This window comes from Carcharodon carcharias, chromosome 7 (assembly GCF_017639515.1).
Source record: "Carcharodon carcharias isolate sCarCar2 chromosome 7, sCarCar2.pri, whole genome shotgun sequence".
In the NCBI taxonomy this organism is placed as follows: domain Eukaryota; kingdom Metazoa; phylum Chordata; class Chondrichthyes; order Lamniformes; family Lamnidae; genus Carcharodon; species Carcharodon carcharias.
Genome location: NC_054473.1, coordinates 133,981,363 through 133,987,600, shown reverse-complemented (window position 1 = coordinate 133,987,600; position 6,238 = coordinate 133,981,363).

Here is a 6,238-nt window from a genome sequence, read left to right as displayed (position 1 = left end):
CTGCACTCACCTCTGAGTTCCCTTCAAAGTTCAGCTCTCCAGATGCACGCCTTTTAAAGGCAGCCGTGAAGCACACCATTCTGAAGTCTCACCGACATGGACGCTAAGTTTGACGTGGGAGGATGTTTTTGGCAAGCAGAGCTTATAATTAAACACAATGTATTAAAATGACCTTCCCGGTGTGGGGCGGTGAGAAACATGGCCTGCCATTGACGGATGGAGCGGACAATTGCAAAATGGTTTCTCAACAGCATAAAACTGATTTTTGGCCTTCTTGCCATATTGTACCACCCTCATCTGCCATGATGCCTGACACCAACAGGGCCAGACAATTCCGACCATAGTTTCCACCACCAGCATTCTTTTCATTCAAAAATTAAAGTAAGGTCATACTGGAGGAGCATAACACAATACTAATTGTACAAATCCAAGAATATGGAAGCATTAGCATTTTCTCCCGCTCTTTTTAAAGGTTTATGTCCCCAGCACTAACTCCTTTACGATTAAATGCAATAGGGCAATTTAATGGCCATTGTCTATTCACCTCTGTATGCAATGCTATTACATGAGAATGACTTGGGGTAACTCATTCTTCAAAAATGAATTCTTCTCTGAAAGTGATTACATAACTTTTTGTCTCTGCCATCTCCTAATAGGCACCCTGTCACTAGCAAGACGGACTACCTCAAAAATAGCAAGCATAAACGTATGCTTTACCGCTTCATGAAGTTGATAGGTGTCACTCTTAGTGTGGCTATTCAGTAGGGGTGATTGTGTCACTTTGTCCACAAATCATATAAACAAATGCCATGATTGGCAAAACTATAATTTCATATGTCTCTGCAGTGAAATTTAACCATAATTTTTTATATCCCATGGCATCTGGTAATTGGTTGCACAAATTATTTAAAAAGACATGAGGTCTCATGCCATTAACTTTCTGAATGGTATTTCAAAATTAGAGCAGGACAATTTAAAATGGCAAGCAGCAGATCATTAGAGAAGCTTGGCGACCAAAGAAACATCAGAGAATCTGTGGTTGTTGTTTGGACTTTAAAAAGTTTTACTTGAAAATAATAGCCAAGATTACTTAGAATGTTATTTATCTTATTATCTGCTATCTGTTTTTTTTTTACTTCTTTTGCCTGTTTTCTCCCTTCCCTCATGAAAACCCTGGAGTCTAATTGAAATATGCTTCAAGGGAAGTTGGCAACTCTCATTTCCCCACAGACCCAACAGATCATTCTTCATATGTCAACTTAGACAATGATTGTGGACAAGTTATTCAGTTGCACCATTAAAGGTAAATATTTGGGAATTCTGTGAGAAGCCTCCTGCAAGCCCTGTGAGGACCTTTGGATAGATCGCTCACAGCCTAGAATCAATGGACGGAGATACACAACACATACTCCACCCATTTCCACCTTCAAATTGCAATTGGAGACCTGGAATTGTACAATCACAATCCTCATTTTACAAGTGGCACCCTGCTTGAAACAGATGGATACTCAAGACACTTACCTTGTGACTATACATAAGTTGCTTGCAGTTAGAACACAAGGATGACCATTAAATGACTTAATGCTATTTTCTGAGCCATTAATACCCCTCTTACACAAACCAGAGAACGTTAACATTGATCCTGATGGTTTAGTATGTTATGCCTAAGTGAACAAAAAGTAAATTCCTGAAATGTCATCTTTGGCTCAATTATAATAATTCCACCACAGGGTCAGCTGGTTATGGGTTCAAGCCTAAAGCCAGAGATTTGACCACATAATCTAAGACATGGAAGGTGCTAAATAAATGTAAGCTCTTTCTTTACTTAGAAACAGCAAATACTAATGGTAGTACAGCTCAAACATGTTAATGTAACAAAGAAAGCAGTCTAAAGCAGTAAGATTTTGCATAACATTGTATAGTATATGAAACATTTTGACCAGATTTTGCTGGAGTAGGGTATCTTGTAGCATGTCCCTTTAATTAGACTTTTTCCGTCACCCTTCAGCTCGAGAGATTTTTGTTCTGTCAGGTGCTGGAAGTGCAATGGCAATGGGGCATCTAGGCCCTTGGTGGATGAAGAGACCATTAGTCTATCTACTTTACCAATGAGACTTAATGATTAAGAAAGAAATAGGGTTATTAGAGACAAGTTGAATAGAGAGAGAGAAATAAAGAGAGAGAAAGACTGATTAAAAGTGAGAAAAAGAAAGGAAGGAAAAGTAAGAACTTAAATTTTAACAATCTCAAACAACAATTTTCTACTTGTAGGACTGAGTTAATATTGTTCCCTTACTGGGTTGGAGGGGTTAATTGGCATTGCAGGAACATAAATATCATGATTAAAAAATGTTAACTTCCAGCCCTAGCTTTCTACAGTAGGTTTAGCTGGCAATTAATGAGCAAATAGAGCAATTTCATGAAACTCACAGGGAGATTGAAGTCGAGATCTGGTTTTTGTGGCACTAGCTGTGCAGTGGAGCATATCAACCAGCACACCGTGCTGATTCTAAATTCACATGGTACCTCTTCCTCGTCAGAACCTATTGCACACTTTATACATTAATCATGGTGTGCATATTAATCTCAGCATTATTTTTGTGGCAAAATCTCAGCCCATTATTTGTTCAATTAAGGCAATATCTGTAAAGCACACATTATGTTTAGTATTTTGAAAGATAGCTAGCATAAATACTGACAAGATCTGTTTAGAAATGCCAGGATCTGAGACGAGTTACTTTGATAAACATGTTGGGAACAGTAGCAATAAAAGAAAAATGCACAAAATAATCTAATAGAAAATAAAGTGTATTTACATGGAAAAACTTTCTTGACTGGGGATAGTGAATGGCTGCACAACAATACATCAATTGATGATGTCATCACATGCAGATGATACAATAAGATTATAGGATGTCAGTTATGTCATATAGTCTGACTTTGGCAAACAAAAATTTTAGCAACTTTTTGCCTTTATGAAACCAAGAATCAAAAATGCCTAATGCAATGTAAATGGCCCAAATTTTGGGATCAGTGACAAAGGCATAGTGCTTAACATTCACCTTCCTCCCAGCTGCCCACAAAGTTTGACTGGCTTTAGAAAACAAGCTTCATCTAATCCACCATTTCAGCATGGTTCCGTCTTTTGGGCATTTGTGGCATCTGTAAGGAGGGCAAGAAACAGTGAGGCCCTTCAACCAATCAGTTTGAAGAATCTTCACTAAGACACATTGAACCCAAACTAGGCAATATAACACAGGAAACATGAATTAGATTTAAATAATGTACAGAAAGCAAAATAATGTTGGAGAATACAGATGGGATTAAGGGAGAGAAATAAAGAAACAGACAGAAGAAATATTTTAAAGACATATTTTAAAAATATTACCAGCAGTAATTTCCTACTGATAGAATGGGGCTCTAACTTATAAATTTTTTTTTAGGGCTAGAGAGGTTGTTCCTCAGAACTTATCACATCAGACTATTGAAAGCGCACTAACTTTTTCAGCTATCTTTAGTGCAGAAATTGTGGGTAATTATTGAAAGTTCACACCTTTAGTCATTAAATGCTATGTCTATCATCAAGGACTGCCTCAGCATAGCCTGTGGAAGAATGGGTAATTTTTACAGCAAAGTCAGATTTCTGCATTTAACTGCAGATATGCAAATGGCAGAAGTTGCTCCTCCATTTACCCCATAATAACAGGGGGCACTATTGCTATAATTACCACAAAATCAAGGCTCATGGAAAGTGCAGTGTTGAGGGAAATAAACAGAATACTTTTGCAAAAGGAAAAAATGAAATATCCAAAAATTTATTTTCTCTTACAAAAACATTTATCTATAAAAACAAAAAACTGCGGATGCTGGACATCCATAACAAAAACAGAATTACCTGGAAAAACTCAGCAGGTCTGGCAGCATCGGTGGATCTTTCTCCAGCTTATTTCAGACCCTAGTAATTTGACACAATTAGGTTGCTGGGTAACAAGTGATGGCTTATATCACAGAAGAATGATAAGGCTTTGAAGAGAGTGCAGAAGAAATTTACCAGAATGGCACCAGGGATAAGGGACTTCAGCTATGTGAGAGGTTGGAGAAGCAAGGGTTTTCTCCATAGAGCAGAGAATAAGACAATTCTATAGAAGTGTTCATGATAGAATAACTAGAACTATAGAATGGTTGCAACACAGGAGGCCATTCAACTCATTGTGTCTGTGCCAGCTCTCTGAAGGAGCAACTCAGCTAGTCCCACTCTCCTGCCTTTGCCCAATAGCCCAGCAATTTTTTTTCTTTTCAGCTAAATATCCAATTCTCTTTTGAAAATCATGACTGAATTTGTCTCCACCACACTCTCAGGCAGTGCCTTCCAGATCCTAAATGCTTGCGGCATAAAAGGAAAACTCGTTTCCTCATGTTGCCTCTGATCCTTCTTCCAATCACTTTAAATTGGCATCATCTGTTTCTTGACTCTTTCACCAATGTGAACAGTTTCTCTCTATCTACCCTGTCCAGACCCCCTCATGATTTTGAACACCTCTATCAAATCTCCTTTCAACTTTCTCTTCTCCAAGCAAAACAGCCCTAGCTTCTCCAATCTATTCTCATAACTGAAATCCCTCATTCCTGGAAGCTTTCTTCTGAATCTTTTCTGCACCCTGTCCAATGCCTACACAAACTTGTTAAAGCATGGTGCCTGAAATTGGACACAGTTCTCCAATTGAGGTCAGACCAGTGTTTTATAATTATTCAAAAATTATGAAATTGTTTCCAGTGGTAGAAGGATTGGTAACTAAAAGACAGAGAATTTTGTTAATTTAGTTTATTTGTGGGCTTTAAAAGAGCTAAAAGACAGAGATTTAAGGTGATTGGCAAAAAACAATGGTGTGAAGAAGCATTCTGTACACAAGTTGCTGTGATCCAGAATGCATTAACTGAAGGAAGCAGATTCACCATGCTATTCAGGAGGGAATTGGGTAAATACTTTAAAGGGGGAAAAATTACAGAGCTTCAGTAAAGAGCAGGTGGGTGAGATTAATTCTACCATTGTCTGCTTGTTTATGCTTTGCACAGGCTGAGGGTAAGAAAGAGGTTGGGGGAAGGTAGGGGTGTTTGTCTGTCTCTCTTGACAAGTTCCTCTCAATGCATAACGGGAGAATCACCTGGATGAGTTGAGGGACTGTTCCACTTTGATTTCAAGTCGCAGCACTTGTGTCAAATGGCGCCTGTACATGTGCCTGACTCTGAAATGTACAAAATGAAGCTCTGGGCGCAGGGGAAAACATGCAGAAAAAAACGAAGATTAAAGCACAAAGGCAGCGCCCAGAAACCTTCTTTCAGGCCTTCTGAATGAATGTTCCTTGAATGCAGAACATAAATGCCACACTTGCAATGAACACCAATTGAAAATGATTAGGATTGCGGCCCTGGTGCTGCAGAGAGCGGGCACCTCCAGCCCCGACCACAGCGTGTGTTGGAAGCGCTGGCCAGCGTTCGCCATTCTCTGCTCCAACATCTGGCTGCAGAAGTGAGGAAAGCTGTCTAGTCTGGCACAACAAGCCCCTAAGGACTATCTGGCGCCTCCAGGCTTGTGATGCCTCCAGTCATGCAACAAGTTCAACACGCCCTTCAAATTTAAAAATTGACAAGGTTTCTGCGTTTGAGATTCTTAAAAGTGGGTGCCTTCAAAAGTGCAAACCCTTTGAAAAGGGTTTTATAATTAGCCCTTTGATTTGTTGAGTAACAACACGATTAAAGTGACCAATATTATCCGCCACATGGCTTGAATTAGTTATTAACCATTTTCTGCTGACTGTAGTGCCAGAGACTTTTTCTTCCATTGCTATACCTCAAGCCTCGCATTCTTTGCTTTCATTTTTTTTAAATGCATTTATATAGTTCACTACTACAGCATCTTCCAAAGTGCTTTATAGCCAATGAACTGTAGGAAAAGAGATTGTCTAAAGAGAAGGAAAATATCAATGCCGTGCGTGGGGTTAAATCCTGTGTCCTTTTGCAACCTATATAAATCTAAAATTTGAATTGTAAAATTAAAACCACATTGCAGTTCTGTTTAATTTTCATGTACACATTTTTCGACAATATGAGCGGAATCCAGTAGCTGTTTCACTGCCTTTGGTACATTTACCAAATACCCTTATCTAACAAAACGCTTTCATCTTCCATAATAGTCTTACTTCCAAATATAAACTTATGGGATCTTGTGTTCCTGTTGCCA